The 13,574-nt window shown below is 44.0% G+C and overlaps 1 protein-coding gene across 1 annotated transcript in view; it reads right to left on the reverse strand.

Moving 5' to 3' along the window:
* The window catches only part of grid1a (glutamate receptor, ionotropic, delta 1a), a 293,648-nt gene that overhangs the window by 225,642 nt on the left and 54,432 nt on the right, over nt 1–13,574 (reverse strand). The window lies entirely within an intron of this gene.

A 13,574-nucleotide genomic window follows, 5' to 3' on the forward strand; every position in this document is an offset into this window, starting at 1 on the left:
AACAATGGGCCTCAACTGATTTCCACTGCTCTTTCCACATTCGTCAAAGACCGCAACATAAGACAGATCAAGGTATATGTGTATCACCCAGCGTCTAAGGAGCTGAAGAAAGATTAATCAAGTCTTGAAGAGCTGTGTGCAATCTGCCATTGTACAAGCTGCACCATGGAAAGAAACAATGACCGCTTTCCTACAGACTTACCGTGCAACCCCACATTCAATGACGAATGTTTCATCTTTTGAATTGATGTTTGGTCGGAAGATGAGACCAAACTTGCTGTTATGCCATTGCCAGACTGCGAACACAGTGATACTGAGGTATGCCTAGCGGGTCTCCAACCGCCAGATTCAAATCAAGACATACTGTGACAAAAAGAGGGGAGCGCAAGCGTCTGCTCTCAAAGTAGGTGACAAAGTAAGAGTGAAGAAGCAGACTCATGTTCCCAAAGGACATCCCAGATTCACAGAGCCAGTTGAAATCCAAAAGCAAGTGGGTCCCTGCACACCCAGACTTTCTGATGGGAAACTTTGGCATTCCTCTGACCTTACTCGCGTACCTGATGCAGCCGTGATACCTGCAGACCAGCGCACTCAAGCAACTGATGCAGCAGTGATGCCTACAGAGCAGCCGCTGGCTGGAACATCTCAACCCTGCACGCCTGAGAGAACCATGCATGACCGAGTGCATCCTGCCAGAGATCATAAACCTCCGGACTGGTTAAAAGACTATGATACCGGAGATTCAAGAACCCGGGACCGTATCCTTTTAAGTCATGTTTCTGAGCTTAAATATTCTTGCTAAATGTGTTTGATAAATACAGTCAATTATTATTTTGCATTTAACTAGTATGGTCTGATACTAGCCATGATATTATTCTAATTTCTATCACTTGGTTTAATGTTCTATGGTTATAGATTTACATAAGAATAATCGTATTACTTCAGAGGTTCTTACAGAGAATTGTTTTACGTTGTGGGGGGATGTTGTGTCCACTACCTGATTACACCACTAGGTGGCTCTACTGTTATGTAGTGTGTTGTGGTACTAGAGAAGAAGTAGGGAACACATGTAGAGATAGGCTAGGGAGCTAGACCTACAGTACTGTGCTACGTGCTTACCTTCAATATAATTACACTTGAACGTATGTCGGTCTCCTGTGCTTATTACTACTTGCAACATAACACTATCGCTAAAGCCAGCGAGCTAGTCATGAGTTTAGGAGGATTAGCTTTGGGGGCTGGCCTGAAGGGAGGGCTGGGACTATTTTGGTTGGAATCTTTCAAAATCGAACTCACTCTGGCCGTTTACTCCAAATTGCATACCCCAGCTCTAATCATGTCTGACAACGGTATCACAAAGCTTACAAGGCAAAGGCAATGAGAATCAATCCACCTCTCAGATACGTAACGATTTAATTAAACTCCCAAACTATGGCGTTTGGCGTGGAACACCGACAGCCTTTTCATGTCTCGGCCTGGACGGGCCGCACAGGGCCGCTGGATGTCTCCGTCCCGCTCCCATCTGTCAGGTTCACTGCTGATTGCTTTCTCTTTCTCTTCCTCTCTCTTTTTGCTTGGACAGCCTTGCTATTCACCGGCTGTAGTGACTGACATAGCACAGCTGGAACAATCTGCTGTCCTGGTCCATCTGTTGCTTTCGTTTGTATCACGTCCACCCCACGCATGCACACGCACGAATGCACACACACACAAACAAATAAACACACACACACACACATACACAAACACAGACATCAAGCCATGGTCACCACACACATGCCCACTTACAAACTCACAACGCACACACACACACACACACACACACACACACACACACACACACACACACACACACACACACACACACACACAAAACACACATACACCACAAAACACGCACCCACCAAACATACACGAACATAGACATACAATCACACACACACACAATCACACAGACACCCCCCCGTACACACACACACCCCACAGAGACACACACACACACCACACACATACACACAGACACACACACCCACACGCAGCAGAAAACCGGCAGCCAGATGCTCCACCAAATGGCCGACGCACGCACAAATGTTGACGAAATCTTTTCGGACTTGTGACGCCACGCCTTGGTGCTCAAATTGAGTTAAGACAGGCACTGACCTGATGATAATGATCCCACTTTGATTCGTTTGGTGCTCTAGCTTACTTGCATCTCTTTATTGGCCGGGACAGAGCTGGAAGCCGATTGGGCTAAATAGTTGCTTATAGTTCAGGGAGGGAAACTTCTGCAATATGTATTCCCTTGCCTAATAATGAGGGAATGTAATGTATTTACTAGGAAATTTCCTATAAATCCTACATATGTAAAACCCAAGAATGAGCAACAGGTGTTATACAGCCATAGACGATTTCCCCATTGGCATCGTCTCTGCACACTTCCTGCATACCAAACATCAGGACCGGAATCAGGCTCCCATTTAGGTTCTCATTACACTGAGAATGGGGCCACTGGGGACTATGCAAGCAAAATAGCACATTGAGCAGTGTTGGGAATAAGATAAGGGAACCAGGTAGCAGTAATCTGGGGGATAAGCAGATTCCTTGTTTCTTGCTTTTGATTAATAGTATTCGTTGCGTTTTTGATAGAAGTTTCAGGGTTATTTATAATGTGTCTATTTATTCTGTGCGAGGGATTCTTTGTGTACATATATACTTTACGTTGCACATCAGATTGCGTTCATCTGCCAAGCTGGTGTTTGTTTGAAATGAAGTCATGTTGTTAACTCCTGATGAGTAGGCCTACCTCAGGTTGGAGAATTTATAAAGATTGATTGATAAGAAAGGATAAAACAGACATAACCCAGGATCAATCAAGAAATCGCAATTCAAAGCTGATTAAAAATTTTGTTTTGCTTTTTATTTTTATTCAGAAAAATTGGTACCACTGGAACCATGTTGTGACCTCATTTTGTGTTCATGCTTTCAGCGCAAACCTCCGATACGTTTTATCTCTGAAACTATTGAGAAAGGGGATATTCCCCCGGTCTAAACCCTCCTCTCGAGACCCCCCAAAAGCCCATCACATCTGACCCCTGAGCTCCGAGCACCACCCCCCTCCCGCTAATCCAACCAATCACACGGCCCGCTACCTCCTTGGTTATCCAATCATGTTTTACCAAGAGCGCTTTGGCTTCCGCCCCCCCCCCCCCCTCCCTCCCCCTTCCTCCTGTCCCGTGCCCTTGAGGCGCTGCTGCAGGAGCAAAATAACATTAAAAATAGAAGTGGGACAGAACGCTCCAATCAGCCGCTGACAAATGGGCTCCTTTCCCTGTTTATTTTTCATTTAGTTAATGCAGGCCTCGGTCGCTAAGTGAAAACACAAGACCGCCTCTGCACTGGAAGCATGCGTGAATGAATGAATGTGATCACCTTGCCAGCGTGCGTACATGGCAAGATCTCCCGTGATTAAAAGGCCGGAGAAAATAATGGTGATCATATGCGGGATAATAGCCCATGCCAAATGGATACGTAAGCCGTACATTAATCTCCCCCCCCCCCTGCCCCCCCCTCCCTAAACCCACCCACCCACCCCAACCCCTCCCACCCCTCAACCCCACCCCCCCCCCCGCCCCCCCGACAAAGGGCGAAGCTTTACCCTTTGGCTGGATTTACACAAAGCCATGTCTGCCTGTTTGTTTGTCTGCCTGTTTGTTTGCACCAGCAGCCATTACGGTTGACATGCTGTCACTCCCTCTGTCTGCGGTGTCATCGGGGCTTCTCGTAACCGTAATCACTTTGAGCTAAAGCGAGACCACGTTAGGGCTGATCAGGCAAGTCTAGTGAAAACAAGCCAATTAAAATGTGTCAAAGCACTTTGACAGGGAAGCTTTTTATGAGGTATTACATTATGTTTCAAAAGAGAATAAATGAGCCTAAAGGAGAGAAATAGGACAGCTTCAGGTGTCTAAGTTGGACCGTGCTGTCCCTACTTTCCCGATGAAATCAATCAATTAGCAAATAAAGTAATTGTTATTCATTATTTGCATGACAAAAACCACTACCGGTAGGTCTAAATACGTTAAAAAATGAATTATCAGTCCAGTATCAGGAATCATTCACAAACATCTTCCACAGACAAACATTACAATCAAACAACCTTCAACATACATCTCACTTGGTACGTTCCAGGAAACCCATAAATAGATGTGTTCTCCCCAAACCCAGGTTTGGTTGGGCCTTCTACAGAGAGATGTGTTGTTCTACAAAGTCGTTGGTTTTAGCCATGTAAATGAACGCATGCCAAATAGGGCAGCTGAGAAACAATGTGCAGTGTGTGACGATCAGAGACATTGCAGTGTCTTTGGCTTTCGGTTGCATTGAATTATTTGTTTTTGAGAGAATAGAAATGGATAATGAGGGACAGGGATGAAGGGCTCCTGATGGAAAAGGATAGAGAATATAATGGATATAGTATAGAATGGATATAGCATATCATTTATGTAGCATCAAATGGATATCATGATATACAATGGAGATAGTATCTATAGATATAGCATATAATTAGTATATAATGGATATATCATGTAATGGATAAAGCATATATTGGATATAATACATCATGTATGCATTAAATAATGGATAGAGTATTTAATGGATAAAGTATACAATGAATATAGTAGATAATGTGTTTAGTATATAATGGATAGAGTATATAATAGATGGCGTATATAATTGATATAGTATAATTGATATGCATGGACCTATGCATGTGGAGGCTCCTCTGTCTTTGTGATTTGGATGCTGAACTCATGGCACATGCACAACTGTAGATCTCTGACCTTTATCAAAAAACTAACACCAATTGTAATCCATTATTGATTAACATACACTATATATATACTAAGCGTCACGTCAACCTGTATCAATTATTAACTCAGGCATTTAAAGGCTGTCATTTTTATGGTGTAAATGTGCAATAATTCGACAGAGGTGAATGCCATGGTTCTGTTGGGTGTAACAAGGGATTCGTCGGTATGATGGATGCTGTGTGTTTGGTACCCTACCTAAACACAGATGGCTCCCCCTTGTTCAGTTTATTACATGATGAGCCCGGCTGAGGTTCATAGCAGAGCCATGAATGCTGTGCACGGAAAAGGCATCCAGGAGGAAATGTTTTGAGATGAGTATCAGGGGGTAACCATACACATTGGTTTCAGTACATCATCATGACCTTGTGTGTACTTGCCTGCTGTGGTGCGGTGCCGCATCACTGTCTTACATAACTGTATGGAAGCAACCGTTCCCAAAGATAATCTCCCATGTTTATGAGGGAGATTGTCTCTCAAAACAAACAATTTCAGATATCTATATCACCTCACGAAGGCCTTATCGTGGCCGCGTATGGCACAGGGTGAGATGTTGCGAGCAGATTGGGCATCAGGTATTTCCACGGTGCTGTACTGTATCTACTCTTATAATTTACTCTGTAATCTACTCTGTATACTGTTCGTTCACCGAATGCATGCCTATAATAGAGTTACTAAACAATTTGAGTGAAAGACATTGAGATATATTAGCACGAATACCAGAGTGTGTGTGCGCCGGTGAACATGCACACTAGTATAGTGTATGCGTAAGTGTGTGCGTGCGTGCGTGTGTGTGCGCGTGTGCCTGTGCAAACATTGTGACCTGCCAGAGAGAGAGAGAGAGAGAGTTCCCAGTAGATACCCATGACAGCCATAGCATTACCCAGAGTCCTTTGGGAAATCGCCCACAGAGCTAATCTATAGGACGATTGACCGTGGAGCCGCCACGATAACAGAGAGAGGGTGAGCAGGAGCAAGATGGAGAGAGTGAGAGTAAGAAAGAGAGAGTGTCACTTGAGAGAGAGTGTCACTTGACAGGAGTGTAACAGAAGAAACAGTAGGCAAGATACACTATGTATCATGTGTTTTACTGCATCAGTGCCTCACAAAATATATAGATAATAGCTAAATGTAAAAAGGAGACACAACACATCAATAACCCTTTAATGGCTGCTGTCTTGTCTGCACTTGGCCGGCTCGGTTCAAATCTGCCACGCAGCATTTCTGCTGCTTTCCGTAAATTGCTTCATTAGTTTAGTATTTCGAGTGCTCTGTGTGCAAGCTTTTGTGAAATGCATCCAAACTAGTCATTAGCAAACAGCCAGACTAAAAACAGATCACGACAAGGGATTAGAGGTCATGTCTCATAACATGATATTTGGAATATATGTGAGCTCTGTACCATGAATACAGTGGTATTTTATTTGTACAATGTCTATCGAATATAATATAGTTGGTAATGCAAACAGAAGTGTTCAATGAGAAGGGCTAACTAAAGTGTTCTTCAAGCCTTGAAATGCAATGCATGACATTTGACGATTTCCCTCCATTGCTCAGACATCTAGGCCAAGGAATGTAAAGTGAACTACAACATAGCCATAAGGCTGAGTTGTAACTTGACAAAGCAGCCCCTTTTTTTACATGATCAAAGCACTTAATCCTTAGACTAAATCCTGTCTCCACAATGTGCAATAATATTACCAATATAAAGCCATAGCCGGCAAATAGAGCTGATACCACAATGTATAACTATTTCCGTTTTGATTCTATTGGACTTGTGATATCCCATCCAACACGCATATGAAAGAGCAGCCTTGCTAATCACATTTACTGATTGTAAGGATTAAGGCATTTGGAGTTCAGAAATAAAACACTTCCCTCCTCCTTTGATCCGGCCAAAGCTTTGGATCGGGGCATGCGAGGTCAGTTTAAAAAAGAGACGGAGAGAGAGAGGGAAAATGAGAGTTCCGTCAATTGCAGATGACCGTTCAAAGCTCTGTAGCTCAAATAGTGCTGATCACACTTAATGGGCGGATCGTTAGGCTACGGCCCGCTGATGAGCTAGATTGAGCCAAAAATCGCTCACCCAATCACGAGAGTTTTGCAGTCAGGGAAAGGGAGAGCTCTCATTAAAACACACAGATGAATTATTCATATCTTAGAATAAGTGGTGTTCCATATTGAAGTGTTGGTAATAAATCAGTGACTTTATGCTCTCTTACACAAATCTGTATACAGATGTTTGGAATTATCTCCAAAAAAATGAGGAGAATCTGGATTGTTTTTTTGAAGCCAATGGAAAAACCTGGAGGTCAGCAAAAGGGTAAATGTGTGACTATTCAAACAAACATTTGACTATTCATATGCGCTCATGGTTGCACAGTTGCTGTCTCACGATAGGTCGCTTACAGGCTGACTTAGAGTGCAGTCATATGAGGCCGTTTCTCGGGGAAATGTTTACCAAGGTGCCTTCTAAATTCACAGGTCAGAATCCACAAAAGACTTAATCTTGACCAAAAGTCAAAAGAACCACCACACACATACACACACACTGAACCACTTACACACACACAAAAACACTTACACATACACACACACAAAATCACTTACACAATTACACGGACACACACACAGAGACACACACACATACAGAGGATAGTAAGCACAAAATATTGCTTTCTGAATGTTGATCTTCGCCCAGGCCTGGAGCAGGAGTCAAACATTTCTCCACTGACAACAACAACAACAACAACAACAAAAACCACCACCACGGCTGCATAGCTGTGAAGCATGATTTTCCTATGCCTTCGCCGGAGTGCTCCCCACAGAGCCTGTGATACTGCATCTGATCCAGCGCTGCTGTCGATGGCCCCGCTGGATCAGCCACACCGGTCCGCTGGACGACCCAGAGCCTGCGCTACATCAGGCGATTAGCAACACAAGCAGCTAAGGCGTCCACTCTGCGGTGGATTAATTTGTGCTACGGCCTCAACAACGATATTGACGTTTCCACAGCTTTTTTTTTGATAAGGGCTGAAGCTTGGGGTTGGAAGGGCGGACAAATGTGTGATCTGCAACGTTTATAATGCTAAATCCCAGATGCTGCAGGACGGAGAGTGTCCTGTGTGGTTTGACACTGTAGAGGCCAACATTGAGCTACTTCCCTGATGTGTATAGGGAGCTGATTGGGTTGACATGTGCACACACACACACACCCATCCACCCACACACATAGACACAAACATATGTTAATACATATGCAAATTCGAACATGCACACACAGTAAGCATGCTCATTTTCAATCTCGCTCATTAGTGCGACGGCAGGAGCAACATATTGATCTGCTTTGATATGAATCATGCATTAGGCTGGAAATATCACTGTCAATATTAAAAGAAGATAGTGCCAAGGAATATGATGATATATTAATAATACTAATGAGAGAATCATGATATTATAAGATAATGATTTAGCATAATAACTTTGCTTGCATGGATATAACAGTAGGTTTATTAAAGAGGGCTTAATTGCAGTGAGCGGTCTTCAACACAGGAATCAAGGCTAGGTGACTGTAGCATAGTGGTTAACATATGCACTGGTCACCAGAGTTCACTGCACACTTCACCGAACACGCATCCCATAAGCTAATCTCAGCTATAATCATATAATTATCCTTTGATCTCTGGAGATCCAAGAGAATAGAAAATGTAATGAAACAGATTAAGAAGATGCACGCAACACACCATCTAACTAGCGACTCTTGAATAGCAGTCCGACAGCAGGTCAATAGAAAGGAACACACAGCCAGAAATCCCCCCCCACACACACACACACACACACATATATATTCCATAAAGCCCTTGCTGCCTCCCCTGGGAGACACAGAATAAAGCAGGGAACGCCGTGACTATAAACACGTAACTGTTCTACCCTTGTTTATCTATATGGGCAGAGACTGAAGAAAAACTACAGATAGAAGTACCTCTTTTTATCCTTGCAACATGACAGTGTTCATTCAGAACTGTTTCCTGGATCGATACTCCTAACCTCAACATCACTATGGGGAAAGGCACAGGTTTATATAATGTTGAGTCTGATGTCAGGAGTTTTAATTAACTTGAAGGTGATGAGGAACCGAGATCAATTAGTTTGCATTGATGGTCATTTCCTTGTAAGAGACACAGGATGCAGATGTGTGCAGCAGATTGGTGTAACAATTATTTGTTATCTTGCTTAATCATCCTGTACACATGATGCCCAAGAGGTTGAAACAGATACTACTGATCATACTGATACAAAGGGAGGATGGTGGGCGTTATGTAGGTCAAACATCAACAACAAACAACAGCAACTAGTGGCAAGGACAAACTGGAGGTCTGATCCCACCCTGAATCACCCAGTCATGTTATCCAGCCTGAAGTCCCCCAGTCTGTCTGATCCCACCCTGAAGTCCCCCAGTCTGTCTGATCCCACCCTGAAGTCCCCCAGTCTGTCTGATCCCACCCTGAAGTCCCCCAGTCTGTCTGATCCACCCTGAAGTCCCCCGTCTTTCTGATCCACCCTGAAGTCCCCCAGTCTGTCTGATCCCCCTGAAGTCCCCCAGTCGGTCTGATCCACCCTGAAGTCCCCCAGTCTGTCTGATCCACTCTGAAGTCCCCCAGTCGGTCTGATCCACCCTGAAGTCCCCCGGTCTTTCTGATGCACCCTGAAGTCCCCCAGTCTGTCTGATCCACCTGAAGTCCCCCAGTCGGTCTGATCCACCCTGAAGTCCCCCAGTCGTCTGATCCACCCGAAGTCCCCCAGTCGGTCTGATCCACCCTGAAGTCCCCCAGTCGGTCTGATCCACCCTGAAGTCCCCCAGACTCTAAACTGCGCCCCGCGGTGAGGTGAAAGAGGGTCGTGTGCCCCCCTCTGTGAGGGGTGTTAGGAAATCTCCGGTACTTTCCTGGGCCTCGTTTCCCGAAAGCGTCGTTAGCCTAAGTGGATCGTGAAGTGCGTCGTAAGGGCATCGTAGAGTTTTCACCGCGTTTCCCGCAAGCATCGTTGGTAACGAACGTCGTGAAAACGCTCATAACTAACGAGTACTCCAGGGGTACTCGTAGGAGGCTAAGAGCATCGTTAGCCTACTATAGCCTCAGTGGCGTGACCATCGGACATTCCTTGTATTGGATGCGTTTTTTAAAACGCATTGCGCCTTTATGTTCTTAGTTTGGTGATTAATGAAGATTATTAATTTATTTATTAATAAAGATATTAAAATGGCCAAAATAAAACGGGACAGTCCAGAAATGTTTGCGCAGGCAGGGCACTCAAAATGTGTGAGAGAAAGTGGGGGGATTTGTGCAGACTATGACATAGGCTACTCATAAAACATAGCCTAAAATAACCCAAAAAATTAAAAATTAAACAAATAATGAATGAAAGAAATGAAAGAAAAAAAAAATGAATGAAAGAAATGAAAAAAAAAATAATAATAATAATGAATGAAAAGGAACAAAAAAGAAACAAAATAATGAATGAAAGAAATGAAAAAATAATTAAAGGCAAAAGGAGCTGGCAAAAGGCTGGGATATGGTGGGGATTGGTCACGTTGACGGGGATGTTTAGTGACATGGGGAGGGGGGGGGTTAAAAAAAAGCCGCGATCACTCTTCGCCGTGATTCCAAACCAGCAGCGTAATCCGGGAGGCCGTCCCGAAACGGATCTTCCTCGTCCTCGTCCTCGTCCTCGTCCTCGTCCGGTTCACCCAACGCCACCCCAGCCTTGGCGGCAATGTTGTGCAACATTGCTGTCACGCAGATCACAGCGCACGACTTGGCTGGCGCAAACTGGAGCCCTCCGCCGGACTTGTGGAGGCATCGGAAGCGCAACTTCCACCTGCCGATCGTGCGCTCGACAATGCACCGGGCCAGACGGTGGGCTTCGTTGTACTGTTCCTCGTGGACGTCTCCCGGGTTAGCCACTGGGGTGAACAGGTGAGGCCTAAGCGGATAGCCACTGTCTCCGAGGAGCCGCCACTCTCCCCTGGAGGCTGCAGCCAGCCGTCCAATGGAGGACTCGCGGAACACGAAGGAGTCGTGAGTGCTTCCAGGCCATCTCGCTACGACATCCAGGATGATGCCCTGATGGTCGCACACCACCTGGCAGTTGACAGCGGCCTATCCCTTCTGACAGATGTAGACGTGGCCATCAACGTGGGGCGTGAGAATTGGAATCAAAGTTCCATCCACGACTCCGGCCACTTGTGGGATGCGGAACCATCTCGTCTCTGCTGTGGAAACGGACGTGTCGCGGTACGACGCGAAGGAGGCTGTATGTCACTGCCTGGACCGATCTGCACACTGACGCCTTGCACAGGCCCTGGCCATCTCCTACCACCTGCAGGAAGCTCCCTGTGGCGTAGAATCGGAGGGCGGCCAAGAGCTGCACCTGTTGGTGTGGGCACCTTTGAAGCGGTCAAATAATAAGCCTTTGTTGGGTCCACCTCCTCCCAGAATGTTAAGCTCTTCTGCCTTAAACAAAGACCTCCTCTTTCCCCTTTATCCGCCATTTTCTAGAGGCCTTACCCTTCTTCCGGAGGGTCTTTTATAGCCAATCAAATGATCAATCAAGGAAACTTTATGCAGAATCAGATTAAATCGGCTCTCTTTGCTGCGCAAAGTATGTTTCAGAAATCAGCCCATTAAGATAAATGTAGTTGTCACACAAGCTATTTATATTTAATTTTTCGTCATATGGAATTATTTCAGGGGGAAAATTCCGTGAAACGCACAGTTGTATTTTTATGTCTTTAGCATTCATATAATTGCAGTCTATGTTTTTCGTAGGCTACTCTGCTGTTGTCCTTGATGGGGAGATATTTTAACCCTTTTTAACACAATTTTCCTGCGACATTCCTGCGTCTCCCCCTCCTGCGGAGGCCATTTCAGCACCGTGTCAGTAGACAGTTACAATCCTACGACGTCGTTAGCACAGTGCACGCGCGTTCATGTCAAGAGGAGTTTCGAGAAACGCGACAAAGAAATTCACGATGGATCACAAGATCCATCGTGAGAATGATCGTACGACCAAAGATCCGTCGTTATCGGGAAACGAGGCCCTGGTCTGTCTGGGTCTCTCACCTGAACCCCGGACCCCTGGCAACACATCAAGTCCTGTGTCACCTTCACCAACTCCCCTCCCTCACGCTGGGTGGGGGTTGGGTTGTTTGTGTCCTATGAACTCAACTATGAACTCAAAAGGGTATTATCAATAAAAGTTATTGGTAACCCTTCCTTTTACAGTCCCCTAATTACTAGGTATTTACCCGGTACATACATGGTAAATTATAGTGTATTACTGGGTAATTACCACTGGTAATAAGAAGGTAATACAGAGGTAGTTACCCGGTAAATACATGGTAAATCATAGTGTATTACTGGGTAATTACCACTGGTAATAAGAAGGTAAATACAGAGGAATTATCCGGTAAATTATAGTGTATTACTGTGTATTTACCACTGGTAATAAGAAGGTAAATACAGAGGAATTACAGCTGATGTACCAAGTAAAACCTCCACTATTACCCATCAACTCAACTAAGTAGCGTGTAGTTGTAACTGTTTTAGGTTCGTAATAACTCCGACATTGTGTTCTTCCTAGGAAATTAGGCAACCAATTCTTACAAACACCTATTATCCAAGATTTATGTTGGTAACAGCCCAAATTTAATGATGTACTATCTAGAAATTAGCATAGTACTTCCCAATAAAATACTTTTTCTTAGTTATTCATAGCTACACCCTTTAGAAAGGGTTTATTCGATTTACCACTATGGAATTACTTACCTGGTAACAACATCTGCAGGAATCTGTTTTCCTCTAGTGTCATGGTACATCTTCTTAAATACTGGGTACGAAGCAGTTTGTTTCCATGGTATTACCAGGTTCTTACCATATCATTTATAATAGATATATTCCATTATCCATGCAGTCAACACAAACATGTACCATGTACGTTCTGCGACATTACCAAGTAAAACACGACAATTTACCCAGTAAGTAAGCTGAAATTGTACTGTAAAAGGAAGCCTCGTTTGTTTCCATGGTATTACCAGGTTCTTACCATAAAATGTATAATAGATACATTCCATTGTCCATGCAGTCAACACAAACTTGTACCATGTACGTTCTGCGACGTTACCAAGTAAAACACGACAATTTACCCAGTAATTAAGCTGAAACTGTACTGTAAAAGGAAGCCTCGTTTGTTTCCATGGTATTACCATGTTCTTACCATATAATTTGTAATACGATATTCCCTTTTCCATCTAGTCAACACAAACTTTTACCATGTACGTTCTGCGACGTTACCAAGTAAAACACGACAATTTACCCAGTAATTAAGCTGAAACTGTACTGTAAAAGGAAGCCTCGCTTGTTTCCATGGTATTACCAGGTTCTTACCATAAAATTTATAATAGATACATTCCATTGTCCATGCAGTCAACACAAACTTGTACCATGTACGTTCTGCGACGTTACCAAGTAAAACACGACAATTTACCCAGTAATTAAGCTGAAACTGTACTGTAAAAGGAAGCCTCGTTTGTTTCCATGGTATTACCATGTTCTTACCATATAATTTGTAAACATTATTAAAAACAAAAAAAAAAAAAGTATAATTTGTAATCATTTCCCTTTTCCATCTAGTCAACACAAACTTTTACCA

Source organism: Gadus chalcogrammus, chromosome 15 (assembly GCF_026213295.1).
Source record: "Gadus chalcogrammus isolate NIFS_2021 chromosome 15, NIFS_Gcha_1.0, whole genome shotgun sequence".
Taxonomy (NCBI): Eukaryota; Metazoa; Chordata; class Actinopteri; order Gadiformes; family Gadidae; genus Gadus; species Gadus chalcogrammus.